Genomic DNA, 14,261 nt, shown 5'->3' with positions numbered 1-14,261 from the left:
GTAGCTCGATTCTGTACAGTTGGTACTGTCGAGTATCAACAATATGCCATTTAGAATGTACTGCCAAAATAGTTCCTACGACGCCCGACAGAGGCGCTGATCAGATTCTCATACAAAATTTCTCGATGACAAGTCGGTGGTCGATAGTAGTAGAGAATCGAGCTACAGGTTTCTGCATACAATTTCTCGATAGCTAGCCGGGTACCGATACTCAAGCGTATTACTCTAACTTTGAATAGTTCAATTCAGTGTAGGTACTAGCTCTCTATTATAATCAAATTCATCAGTATATTTATATTTACAAAGAGTCCCTGCAATCAATCTAAGTAGTCACACATATCTTATTAACTTGGTCTATTTCCAATAACCCAGGCATATGTAGAAATTGGTGTTACGCTTTTCGCATCTCGATATTCCGCTTTCAAGTCATTGTTTCTGTCTAATGAATTTTAAACGTGTTAGTTTTTCGTTTACAAAAATAGATGTTAGTAAAACTGTCGTAAGACGTTCGTGACTTGGATTAACTTGGTTTAAGGAATGGAGGTCGGTAGATTACGATTAGTTTGGTTTTAGAGGACAAACACCTGGTTTTTTTTTATCTTTTCCTATGACTTTGGATTAGTACCTACTAATTTTGCAAGTGATATGACTCATTTGTTAACAAGTCACTCTATGATATGAATCTATCAGAATATGTTCTATGTTTAGAATGCTAGAGTAAGTTTATATATGTAAGTAAGTCTTGTATGTCAAGCCTCTAAATAAATAAAGATCTAAAACAAAAACAAATGATCCAATCCGTACTGGCTTTGTTGATTGTGACTCCACACCATGGCTGATAACGAGACAGACTTACATCTGAAAGAGTATTTTTGAGAGACGACAGAGAAAAAACACGCAATTCCATATCGTGTTACAGATTTCGTGTCAAAAAAATCTAAATCAAAATCAAATCATTTATTCATTTAGGTCAAATATTGACACTTGTGTGTAGGTAAACTAGTTGCAAACACTACATTACACTAGAAATAGATTTACACTTATTTATAAAGATTTGTTACATTCAAAACCACGGAAAAATTCATAACCCTCAACTTGAGTGGTCGCTTAAAAATACCGAATAACAATTAAGTTAAATATAAAAAGTGATTTCATACATACCCGCATTTAATCATAGTTACATCGTTCTTTGTTCCCCTTGTCCTAAATAAGAGATACAATTACAAACGGGGTACCGGCCTGACGTCATAAATTACGGGGTTGAAATTTAAAATTTATTTAGAAGCAAATGCAAAGTTAATTTTTTAGTGAATCACCGGTGGCCCATTTCGGTGATTAACTTTTTGGGCCAGCTGATACGTTTACAGTTTAATGGAAAATTTAATGCTTGCTTATTGTTCGGGGATTTGAGTTCTGTTTAGAAAAAGTGGTATAGTATGTGGTAGGTCGAATTAGATGAACGAGATTGGTTGATATAATCGACAAGTAGATCAATGTAAATTTCCTAAAATGTAAGTTATTTTAAAATCTTGTTGAGAAGTATGCATTTTTCTAAATATAATACTGTTACCTTCTGTGTGTTTAGTTAATCAGATAATAAACCGACTAATCACTAGGTTTTTCTTAAATTTTCACCATCTCTCAAATTAGGTACTGTAATTGAAAGAGGCTAATTTTCGTGTAATCAAACCTACGGTATCAAGTTACTGAATATATTTTCTTCTTCACTCAATCGAAACTCAAACACATAACTGTAGCATTTATTTAAATACGCCCTAAAAATTTACTTACTTATCTTTATTTCCTATAATAAATTTTATATTCACGCACACCATAAACCATAGCTGAACTCATTAGCCCATAATAAGAATTCACTTAATTAAACCTCTAGTTATGCAGTAGATATAAATAATTTTCGAGTGCATAATTTCATAGCACATCATCTCAGCAACGGGACATGCAAATTGTGTGAAAAATAAAAGATGATAACGTTTTTATAAACATCCGACGGGCGACGTGTGTCGGATCTTCTTTACAATTAGCGACAAACTTAATAATAATTATTGAAATTACTTATTATAGATCGGTAGATAGACCGTCTTATGTTAATATTATTAATAACTCGTGAACAAGTGTGCGGCGGTATGACTCTATGCCTCACCTTTACGCTGATAATTCTGTATTTTTATTTTTTCAGTTCGACCAATTTAAATCCGTGTTACCGCCGTCGGGAAAACGAAATAGCAATTTTCTAGAAGTTTCATCTATCCAACACCTAAAATCTCTGTGATCAGCGCGTCTGGCGGGTACTTTAGAAGTTAATTTCTCAGGAAGATTTTAATCTCAATTTCTATGTACTCGATAGTACATTAGTACCGCTAAAACGCTTTTAATTGATACACAATATCTGTATACACATAATTGCAATCTTTACGAACAGTGAAAAATCAAGTATTTTTTTAATAGCACCTTATAATTTCGTTCAATGAAACCTTATTATAGGAAGCAATTTTGAAAGAGCAATAATTAGCGACTTTCAGATTGTTCAGCGTATATTTACTACTGATGGCAGCAAATAAAGTCGTAGACTATAAAAGCAATTAAAAAATGCTAACATCACAAAGTCCGACGAAGAAGCGACGATGAAAAGGGTGGCACATCTGATGATAAATAATGCGTTAAATATGAACAGTCGTCACTTGAGGGTTGTACATGCTGAATATCAAGTGTGCCCTATGCCTAATGACATATGGTTCTGTTATAAAGATCTTCGTGAACTGGTGACGTGTTAATACGAATTTTGGTACAAAAAAATGAAGAAATTTGGGCTATTTTGTTTTTGTTATATTATAAAGTAATCATTGTTTTATTGTTCCACAGTTTCCTCTTTTAAGTATTGTCAAAATGCTTCCAGCTGTTAAAAGTCAATCAAGTGCTCAATCAACATAAATATAGAGCACATCGTCAGTAATCTTAAAGACAGATAAATCATTTACTAGTATCAAAATGTGTTCTCAATGCACCTGTACACACCTAAGCTAAAATACCTAAATGCAAATACAAAAACCTTAAACTTTAATAAAATAGGTAATAAACCCACAAATTCAACATTAAACTACGAACAAATTCAGTAATTACCATCGATTCCCACACACTGTAGTAAATTACGCTTTGATACTAACGTGAAAAATGGCCGAAGATTTCTCTGGTGGAAAAAAATGAACGTCCCCAGTAAGCCGGCAAGACGCATAGCCCTGAACGTGTCTACCGAGGTAATTAGTAGAGATACTAATTTACATTTGTATTCAAAATTCGAGCGCTCTCTCGCGCCATTCCTCGTCTGTTTATTCTCATCTCTTTTTTTTTGTAAAACGTACCGCATTGCTGTGTTTTTCGCGTAAAAAATTACGCGGCTCGCCCCTAACAAATGTTTTGGGTACATTGTCTAGCAAACATTGTCCGGTAAACAACTTAAAATGTAATAAATAGATCTTTGTGACTACGCTTGTTGTTCAATTGTTTTGTTATCGTGTTTAAATGAAATGGACAATCAGCTCAGTTTTGCTAATCCTATTTTTGTTTTGATGTTTATTTTTATAGACACTTTAGAAAGAAAACGAACTATTTTGAATACTGATGGATGAGCCTCTATCATCAATGGCCGACAGTCATGAGTTCTGACTTAGAGAAACAATTCTTCTTTTGGATTTTTTAACGTACGACAAAAATTATATGACGTCTTTGCCCGCGTTGCAATTCTTAACCTTTTCATTAATAGCAATTTCATCTTTCTAACATACGCCAATTCAATGACACCAGAATTTCTAGATCGTGCAACTATTTCTAGTTATGTATCAGTATTCAGCAATTTCAAGTTTGGTTCAACATCTACCCAAAAAAATGTAAGTAACTATTATGTGACAATCTACAGATAAAAGTCATGTTAAATCTGGTTTAACCCGTACACTGCAACTGGGCGAACGTTTGACGTGAATTTAAATATACCGGTAGCATTAACTATTCTGCACATTTACTTATTTTTAGTCTCAGTACGGTCGCAGTGTTTTTCCTACGTCATTACGAATGACACACACGGAGTGAGGATAGTTAAATTTCACTGTTATTTATGTTTGCTTGTTTGTATGTGGTTTGGTTTTGTGATACAGGTTAGTTTAACAAGGTTTTTTTTGTCTTAGGCTTATATTTTTCGATGGAATTTCGTTTCTGTTGCATACCTCAAGTAATTAACAGCATTTGTGTTTTTATTTTTTAGGCTTATATTTTTCGATTTTGTATACTTAGTGTATCAGAATAAAAAGAATTCAATACATAACAGAAGTCAAAAGTTGTTCTTAAAATTGCAGGCGGTTACTTAGAACACAAATTTAAAGACAACATTTCTGCTGAGTTGGAAATAAAATCTCGTCATTTGAATATCACTGGATCTATAATTACCATCAATTGACTCTAATATGAAATCATTTGGAAAATCAGGAAATAACTCTTTTTTGATGATAATTAGAAGCATAATAATGGATACAAAATAATCATAATTAATCGTATAGTCATAACATCATAAACGTACTTAACAACTAATGGACACACCAGCTCCATTACGGACAACAGATTTTGATCATAAACTAAAACAGTACAAAACAATATTAGCCGTGCACGCTCGTTAATGAAAACATGTTGTTTTTGGACCAGCTTAATAAGCGAGACATGAATAACGTTCTACGCATTACGCACAAATAATAAATGTTCGAAAATAATACGAAACGCACCATTAATGAAAGCACGTAAAATCCATTTGGCGTTTTCATTTCAATTTTATTTAATTAAGGCTTATGTGGTGCTCCGTACGTAATGTCGTATTTGGCTATTGTTATTGAGTAGTTCCGGGATTTTCAAATTTCAATTAAATTGTTTATTTTGAGTTATTGTTTGTGATTGTGGATTTGTGGGTAAGACTTTAAAGTCGTTGTGACTTTAGTTAGTCCAAAGATGGGAGTAGAGTGACGTGGCTGTAAAATACTAGTTTTAAAAGAATCATATTATAAACTATAATTAACAAAATCAACTTAATTGTCATCAAATTAATATAGTTAAAAGTAACTACTCAAGTTTTTTGTAGTTAAGGCTCTGTGGCCGTCGTCTTTGTATTCTATATAGGTATAAGAATTTTCAACAATATTGTCGCTGTTAATAAATAAATCGTAGAGTTGGAAATGTTAGCTTCCATAGAAAGGATATCGCTCCGCCGAAAGAATACAACGTCTTATTACGTGTCAATTATCTAATAATCCGCCGGATATCAGACAATTGATCAACAAGCCGTCTATTTCGAGCGTGTCACGGTACAATAGGTGATGACGTCACACCAGGCGCCCGAGTAAAATCCTCATAATTAGCAGTCAGCAAGCCACTGGCTGAATACGTGACCGATCGGCTATCAATATCAATCGGAAATCTAAATCTAAGCCACGCCACCTACCGCAGACTGCGCCATACAGGGAAGTGTTCTTATCAACCATCTTTACGGTTGATTGATTGAACGGCTATGACTCAATAAATTGTTGGCTGACAAATTGTTTGTAATTATATTGTTGGTTGAATTCGTGGGTGTTATTTGTGAATTGTTTTATCACTTCATTGCTTTATAGTTTGACGGATTGAGTAGTTTATATAGCTATAGTTAAAAGCTGCAATCGATGTCCGCCGTGTCGGTTATAATGTTGAAGGCAAGTAGATCGAACTAATCAATGATGCAGCAAAAGAAGGCTTCTTCTTGTTGACCGCTTAAATACATACATACGTAAAATCTCGATTTCTTTCCATGGGGGTAGAGACCAAAGAAAGTCACTTGCAACGATCCCTACACACTTCCTTTCAATGTCCGTTTATCTTTTAAATCCATGTTCAACTTGTATCAGGTACACTCCACCTTTTTGATACGCCACTTTATACAGACTTGTCCACAAACACGGACATGTTTAATTCAATGTACTATACTAGCAGCTGCAAAGACCATAGAAAATAGCCACCTTCCCCGAAACATGATAACCGCCAGTCTGCATTCAATTCTGTCGTACTATTATTAAGGAATTCCACCTAAAGCGTGATAAGGACATGACACATCGACAAATTGATATTCAAGTGCCGGTGTCTATACAAAAAATGTGTTGATATTCAACCCGTAGCCCCAACGAAGGAGGATGATTGACAACACATTAGGATGGTTTGAAACTTGTATTTGCTAAGCGGATCAGTCGAGTTGTCATGTTGATTTGTTCGTACGCTGAATATATTAAAACATGCTAAACGGTTAGGATGTGGACTGCAAGACCTGACTTCCAAAAGACTGTCGCGACCTATTCCTTACTTGGTAGAACTGAAAAATCAATCCACACCAATGGTTGTGTCAATGAACAATGACATTGCAGTTTTTCCAATGAAAATCAGATCATTTTGATTCTTACCATTTTAAAAGAAGGTGCGTAAAATCACATAAATCTGACGTGGAAGCAGCAACCATATAAATTCAAAAACCTTTGCTTTAACCATCGCATCTCATCATCAGTTTCAAAACGGCTACTGTCTAGTAGAACCAAGAGTCTTATGTATACGGTATTCTATTAATAGTCACCTACATACCTTTAGGTAAATTTCCACAGTCATTACAATTTCTGAGGTTATCGGGAAAAAATCAGAGGTGAATAAAAAACAGCTTAAGCCAAGGTCAGGTTAATCCTAATTGGTATGTACGTTTGTACATGCATGTCTACGTTTATTTCCCTTACGAATTGATTACAACTTCAAGAGCTGCCGGCGTTACGTGAGTTGAAGAAGCTTAAACAAGTAGCTTTATAGAGGATAATTTATTAGTTACGGACACCACAAATCTTTCTTACGTGTTACCTATCAACAGATATAGGTTGGTGAACTTAAATAGGCTATGTAGCTGTCGTGTTCATCTGTTTTGCTGTTGCCTTTTGTGATTTGAAACCGATAGTAAGTCTAACAACAATGAAAGTCATTAGATTTGTAAGAAACGCTAACATCCAGTTTACAATTACAGCTTTAGTAGATCACACCACCCCATCGAATCAAACGATATAAAAAATTAAACCCTAAAATAGACTAGTTCTAATTTAGTAAAAGGTGGTGAAGATGGTTCGGAATAGGTTAGGATAGGAAAACCATCTACCACTTACCGTGACGTAAATTTAAAAAGATTGGTACACAATAACAGGTTATTTAAATACATTATCGCCTTATTTTAATGCAACAAGTTTTCTATTGTCACCGTAATTTGCAAAAAGGCCCTTAACTTTACAATAACAACTATTGTTTACCTTTCAAAAACCGCATCTTCAAATTTTTAAAAATATTCATATTAAAAACGTTTATTGTGGTGTACGAGATATAATGGAAAATTATGAGGAATTTCTTTCGCGTCACCTCAAGTTAGCGGGTGGTAATACCCGATACAATATCTGTGAATAATCAGGTCTTAAACACCTTACCAAGTTATTCTTTCAACTACCTTTCAAACACTCAAAATAATAGACTTAATGTCCTCAAAAATAAGGTTTAGATTTGTAGATGATTTTTGTGGAACAGTAAAAATAAATTTGTGTGTTATTGTAGTGAAATGAACAGTAATTTATCGTCGTCTTTACAAGGTAATTGCGTAAATCATGCATTTATGACAGGAGGCCACAGGCAGCTTTGTCTACCCCCATGCCCGCAGCACAGGACGATTCATTGTGAACATAAACAGTGACGTTACGATTGTTTGAACTAGTAAAAAGTACACCTTTTCATTTTTGCTTTAGTGTTCACCTGGTTTTTGTATTTTTAGCGATTAGTTGCGAATAGTTTTTTTTTGCTGGTCACTTGTTGTTTTTCAAATTACATTTTTAGAATTTCATTGCTTGTAATGAATTGTTTTTTTTTTTTTAACGCAGCATTTTAAAAATAAATTATGTTATTTTTACTGCGATGTGAAATAATATCGATAGTGTGTTTTGTTATGGTTAAAGATGTAAGTTAGAATTAAAAAACGTCTAACCCCCGGTTTTTGAGGTACATTTTGAGGTAGGTTATCTATTCAGTAGCGTTTAAATTCATATAAAAAATCGTTTTGGAATAGATAAACTACCGCAAAATGTATCGAAACCGGGGGTAAATAAATTTCCCCAGCAAGCGCCGTAGGAACTATAGGGGATTCGAAAAATAGAATTTTGAAAACATGGAATGAAAATTCCTATCTATTAGATGCTCCTAATAGGGAGGAATGTATACCACATAATCGAAACTTAGCCTCAATTAAAACTAGCCCAATAAATAACATCAAACCGTCATCATGTCCAACTCAAGCAAGTAACAATCTATTAACAAATAAACTATAAAATCATATCGGAGCTAAAGACTTAATTAGCGGTCGCGACGGGGCACTGCGCACGCGCACCATCTTATCTCTGCTGCGCCGCCGCACGATTTGAACAACGAACTTTAGAACGCTGTACATGGAACAAGGGTTTGGTTGTGTAAATCTGTACGGCACTAACATGTAACAGTTACGCCGTAGTTATGTTTAATATTCAATATGATATTAGAAAGTCATTGAGATTTCTTATAATGAAATTATGAAAGGTAGGAAATTAAATGATAGTCAGTTGTTTACACATTCACATTAATGTGATTTTTTACAGGCGATGAAAGTGAGGTGTATTTTTTTGAGTTTAGGTAGAGCTTTTAAATTTGCAGGTCGAATTGGTCATGTATTGAGATGAAATAGAGATTTTCGTAATAAATTAATAGGTGAAGGCTCAGAGGACTTTAATAATTAGCAAGTATCTTTTAAGACTTTTAACTTAGTCGTCGTCTTTATCTTTTAATTACTCCTGTTTAAGAAAGTTATATGTTATGATTTTTATGTTTGATGTCAGGAAATCTTAGCCTGAATCTGGATGTCTTGATGGAAAAGGAATTTTACAGTAGAAAAACATTGAAAAGGTGTTCAGAACATAAACATACGCTAATTACTTATTTATACAATTATGTCGCAACTTTGCCTTCTTCTCAAAAAAGAGCTTCTCTATTACATACCAAAACACACTAAAAAGAGTTATTATAACTATTTAAAAGTAAAAAATTGGTAATAAAATTTTATTAATCATGATCTCTTCCATACATTGTCTTTATTTCAGTGTCGGAGCCCCGACTGCGCGGGAGTTGCCATACGGCGTACTTGATACCGAAGTACTGGACAGAAGGATTTATGTCCGCACTACACGTATCTGAATAATATTATAATAATATTTTAGTGCGTACATATTTGAGTCACACTGCAACTTTGAAACGATTGAATCGAACGACGCGTAAATTTTTTTTTGGAAGAACTTTTCTTCGTGTGTTTATTTCGTTTCCTATACTTTGATTAATATAGTCTAGCGTTTCCTTTTGCAGGAAATGACTACTTGTATGACAATATAACAATAAATTATTTTTAAATTTGAAGAATCTTCATTATATTAATCATTTAACTCAAAAGTAGCGGGCAAAGTAACGTTACTTATGATTTATATGCTTATTGGTCAAGACACATAGGCTTACGTCCTCTTTGTGAGGATATTATGTACCTACCAATTGTTAGTTTTTATAGGTATCGAACATTATATAATCGATCAATGTTGTGTTGCAAAGACCATAATTATTAAGACTACAATTTCTTCATTTTCCATACATAAATTAATTCTTGATAGAGTTGCATCTTATAACCTATGGCAGAAAACAATATTTCATAATAGATACGAATAATATAAGACGATTTTTTTACAGGTGACTGATGGTTACTACATAGTACATATATTTATATTAAGGGAATTTCGATCAGTACATAAATCATACACATGGCCGTTGTCCATAATTGTAGATATATATTTTGAAACTAATTTATTAATTTCACACATTCCTCGCAAAAGTTTCTCATATAATCTTTCTGATTAGCTATCGACAAATTTTGTATGAAAACCTAAAGAGCACCCCTAGTGGCTGGTGCAGGAACTAATTTTAAATACCTACATTTAAAATGTCAAACTAATTTTAATTACTTACACAAAACTTTAAATGTTTCTCGATACTTGATAGAAGCGATTACTAAATAGCGCCACTGAACTCTGAAGTACACAACCTTAGAACATTTTCAAATTACGTCCACCTCGGTACAAGAGTTAGGTAAGTTGATACTACTAGATAAACATGTAGTATCGCAAGGATCGCGCGGGTGGCGAGTTCGCCTCCCGGCTAATTAAGATAACTCAATATGTCTACCGCTCGCGATATATAGCTGCGTACACGCAAGACAGATAGCGACGGAGCCGCGGCAAATTGTTGTTGCACATGCATTGGGATTTGAGTGTGCTTGTAGTTTGTTCGGTAAAATGTGACAGATTTTTAAGTATGTAAGAAATTTTGTGGATCTAAAGTTACACACAGAATATTGTTAACTTTACTGTAGCGCAACTCTGTATAGTCTGTACCTACTGTGAAGTATCGCGCGGTTGACATTTTAAATGTACTGCCGAAATAGTTCTTACGGAGCCCGGTAGAGGCGCTAAACAGATTTTCGTGTAAAATTTCTGGATAGCAAGTCGGTTTTCCAGTGATAGCCGAGTGGTATAAGTTGACACCTCCTACGCAAGTGGTCGCAGGTTCGAATCCGAGGCAACACACCAATGACTTTTCGAAGTTATGTGTGTATTAGAAATAATTATCACATGCTCCAACGGTGAAGGAAAACATCGTGAGGAAACCTTGCATGCCTAAAATTTGTTTAATACATTTATTGAGGGCATGCAAAGTCCCCAACCCGCACTTGGCCAGCGTGGTGGACTCAAGGCCTAACCCCTCCCTCATTACGGGAGGAGACCCTTGCCCAGCAGTGGGACAGTAATGGGTTAAATTTATAAGTCGGTTTTCGGTTGTAGATGGAAGTAGTGAACCGAGCTAATGAACTAAATAATTAAATAATCTTCTTAATAATCTAATGAGAAAGAACTGTTACAAAATACTATTTTTAAAGTTTGTGAAAGTATCTTAGTATCGATTGATTTGTAAATATTTAGATTATGAAGACTACCTTTTATGCATTAACCAAATGATGCACCTACTTCCAAAGGTCACCGTATAAAATAAGATATCACCGCAAAACTCATTATAATTAATTAAGCTCCTAAAGGAAATTAATCTGCAGTAATAAATAAATCTATCATGTATCTCTTAATATCATTTCAATAAATAAATCTCAGATGCTGTTGGAAACTAGTTATCGTTAGGGCAGAGGTCAGGAAAGTTTATCCGGTACACCTACGTGAAGTGTTAATCTAAAAGTATTTAGATCTGTATGTATATTATTACGTATATGGTACTAATGATATCGTAATGATAATGTTAATGAGAAGGATTATAATTATAAATTAGAACTATGTCTGCAAGCTTATTTTAAAATCTCTTTTCATTTTAGACTTTCCAGTTTCAACTCCCGTTTTGATAAAGAAGATACTCTATATAAATACTATAATTGATATAAATAATACCTAAAATAAAAGTGTCAAGTCGTAAACGTAATATTACAGCCATTTAACAACAAGAGAAAGGTAGAATCAAGTAAGGAAATAACACACCTATTTATAAAAACTAGCATAACATACGTAGTTCTGATATACTAATCAACGTGCACTTATATGGAAACGGCATAATTAATCATTAGAGTCTATAGTAGTCATACAATTTGTATTACATTCTTTAGTAAAGAATATAACTAGCTACCCCGTATCTTCATCATAGTTTTACAAAAACAAAACAAAATCTATGCCATCACGTTCAACCTATAACCCGACTACCCTAAACAAACGTAACATGAAAACTGCTCATTAAGAGAGTACCAAAATCCGATATAAGGCTCCACAGTAACCCAGCTAATAAAGTGAGCACTCTCACGTTGCTAATTAGACCGTTAATTATAAGCCTTTCACAGGAGCCTTAATTTCTGCATAAAACACTATCCGAAGCCGCCCTTAATTTTTCGAAGGGATTTTGTTACGTGTACTCGTTACTGTTTTTGTTTATTACGTAAGTTTTGGGATATTTTGATAATGTATGTGTCTTTTTGCAATTTTTACTAGATTTTGAGAACAAGTAAGTCTTATAAAAACCGTTTTTCTACATTTTAAAAACCAAATTAACTGTTTAAAGCGATCTGAGCATCTACCTATAAGAAAATCGATTTCTGTACTTTGGCGATCAAACCCAGCGATTAAGAATATAGGTAGTCGTGATTTGAGTAGTGCAACAATTTTTATGGTCATTTAAATGACTTGATTGTCTTTATCTCGGGTATTCTGTTTTGTTCATATCTAATAGTCAAAAGCAAAGTCCTGATAACTTTTCAAATAACGAAACGAAACAAATTCCTTCCAAGCTTAAATAATTTCCTACTAATTATATTTGGAAGTTTAAAGTATAAATCGAAGGTGATTTCACAAAATGTGCAGTTGCTCATAACTATCTATCATCCAGTATTTCTCAGACGACCTATAAATTACCACTCGTGTCCTCAATCATCGTGATTTATGTTCATATACTTTGGTATAAATCTGACTTACCTATTTAAAGTTCATGCACAATTTAATACCAATTTTCTTCCGTGGTCTTTCCGATACACCACCCAATACTTCATACGGTATAAATAATGTGTTCAACTACTGCTTCATAATTAAAAATTCAAATAGCTTTGTCATATCTTTATCTTTTCCCTTAGTAGTAAGGTGGTCATAATTTACAAAGGTCTATTTTTCTAATTAAAATTCTTTAACTTGTCAGCGATTGATTACGTTGATAATAATGTTTCACGTCTTTGTTGTGTAACATACCGGATGGACTGATTTCCGGAGTTGTCTTAACAAAAATTAGGTTATTTATTGAGTTATAACATTATACTTTATGATAATAACGAATTTAGGATCGCTTTTCACCACTAGATTTCTTTATTCGACAGACAATTTTCTCGTTTTGGCAGAAATGTGTTTGAAATACATTGAAACAATGAAACTCTCATTAGTATTATGGGTCTGATACATTACTAAAGTTAATATATCAATCAGAACCTCTATACCTAAAGAATAAAGAAGCTTACAACTAACAGTTAACACGTATTAAGTATGTGAAGTCTATAGATAAGAATGTCACGCGTAGGTATACACAATCAGTACACATTTTTAAAACAGTACCTCAAATGCTGTAAGCAAGAAGTGTACGGCCGAGCAAATAGCTAAATAATAGGAGTCCCTCACCAGGTGGACTGTAGTCATTACTCTTGCGGTAATCCTCCGAATACACCCTGATTTATGTCCGCCCAGACACGGACCACCAAATTTAGGTGTTTTATAAAAAATGGAGCTTAGTTTCTTGGTTATAAATAATGTTAGAAAATCCCACGTAACGGGAATGGGTTTCGTAAGTACGCAACGCAGTATGTTTCTGTAGTTAAAAATAGTTTTGATATTTATGGCTGGCTAAAATTTTATTGTGGTGATAAGATGACAATCTATCTGCGATATTTTTTTTTTTGAGAAAAGTAATTGGTATTATGAAAATGTTATTTTATTAAGAAAGAAAAATTATATTAACATATAAAAACTATTCCATAAAACTTGCGTGCCGCATTTTGAATTGTGTTACCTTTATTAAGTTTAGTATAAAGCAATTAGTCGTCGAACCAACTTAGTAATTCTATAGTTACAAAAACGGCAGAAGGTAATCAACTACCTTTAACACACTCCTGAATATACCTACAAGATCATCCAAATGTAAACTGTTGCTTATGCATTATACACGTCGTATAATATACAATTACATACAAAGCTCTACATTAACCGAGAAGGAAATAAATAATCACATTTCCTTACGACTTCGACCTTGTCCCTTTACTAAACAATTATTCTACACCAACAGGTTTTTCAAACGTTTACTACTTATACCTTTTCGTACAACAAGCTTTAACATTTTAGTAAACCCGCCATACTAAATAACGCAAACTTAAAATATATTCCAGCATTTTTAACTCATGTAGGTATATGTTGTAAATAAATAAGGTTTAAAATCGCGTAACAAAGAATCGAACTCCATATCCCGTGGCGGCCTCGCAAGCACACTTCCTGTTTGGCACGACACTATGGCTACTTTTCTCAGTACGT

This window comes from Anticarsia gemmatalis, chromosome 11, assembly GCF_050436995.1.
Source record: "Anticarsia gemmatalis isolate Benzon Research Colony breed Stoneville strain chromosome 11, ilAntGemm2 primary, whole genome shotgun sequence".
NCBI classification, from domain to species: domain Eukaryota; kingdom Metazoa; phylum Arthropoda; class Insecta; order Lepidoptera; family Erebidae; genus Anticarsia; species Anticarsia gemmatalis.
This window is presented reverse-complemented; position numbering follows the sequence as displayed.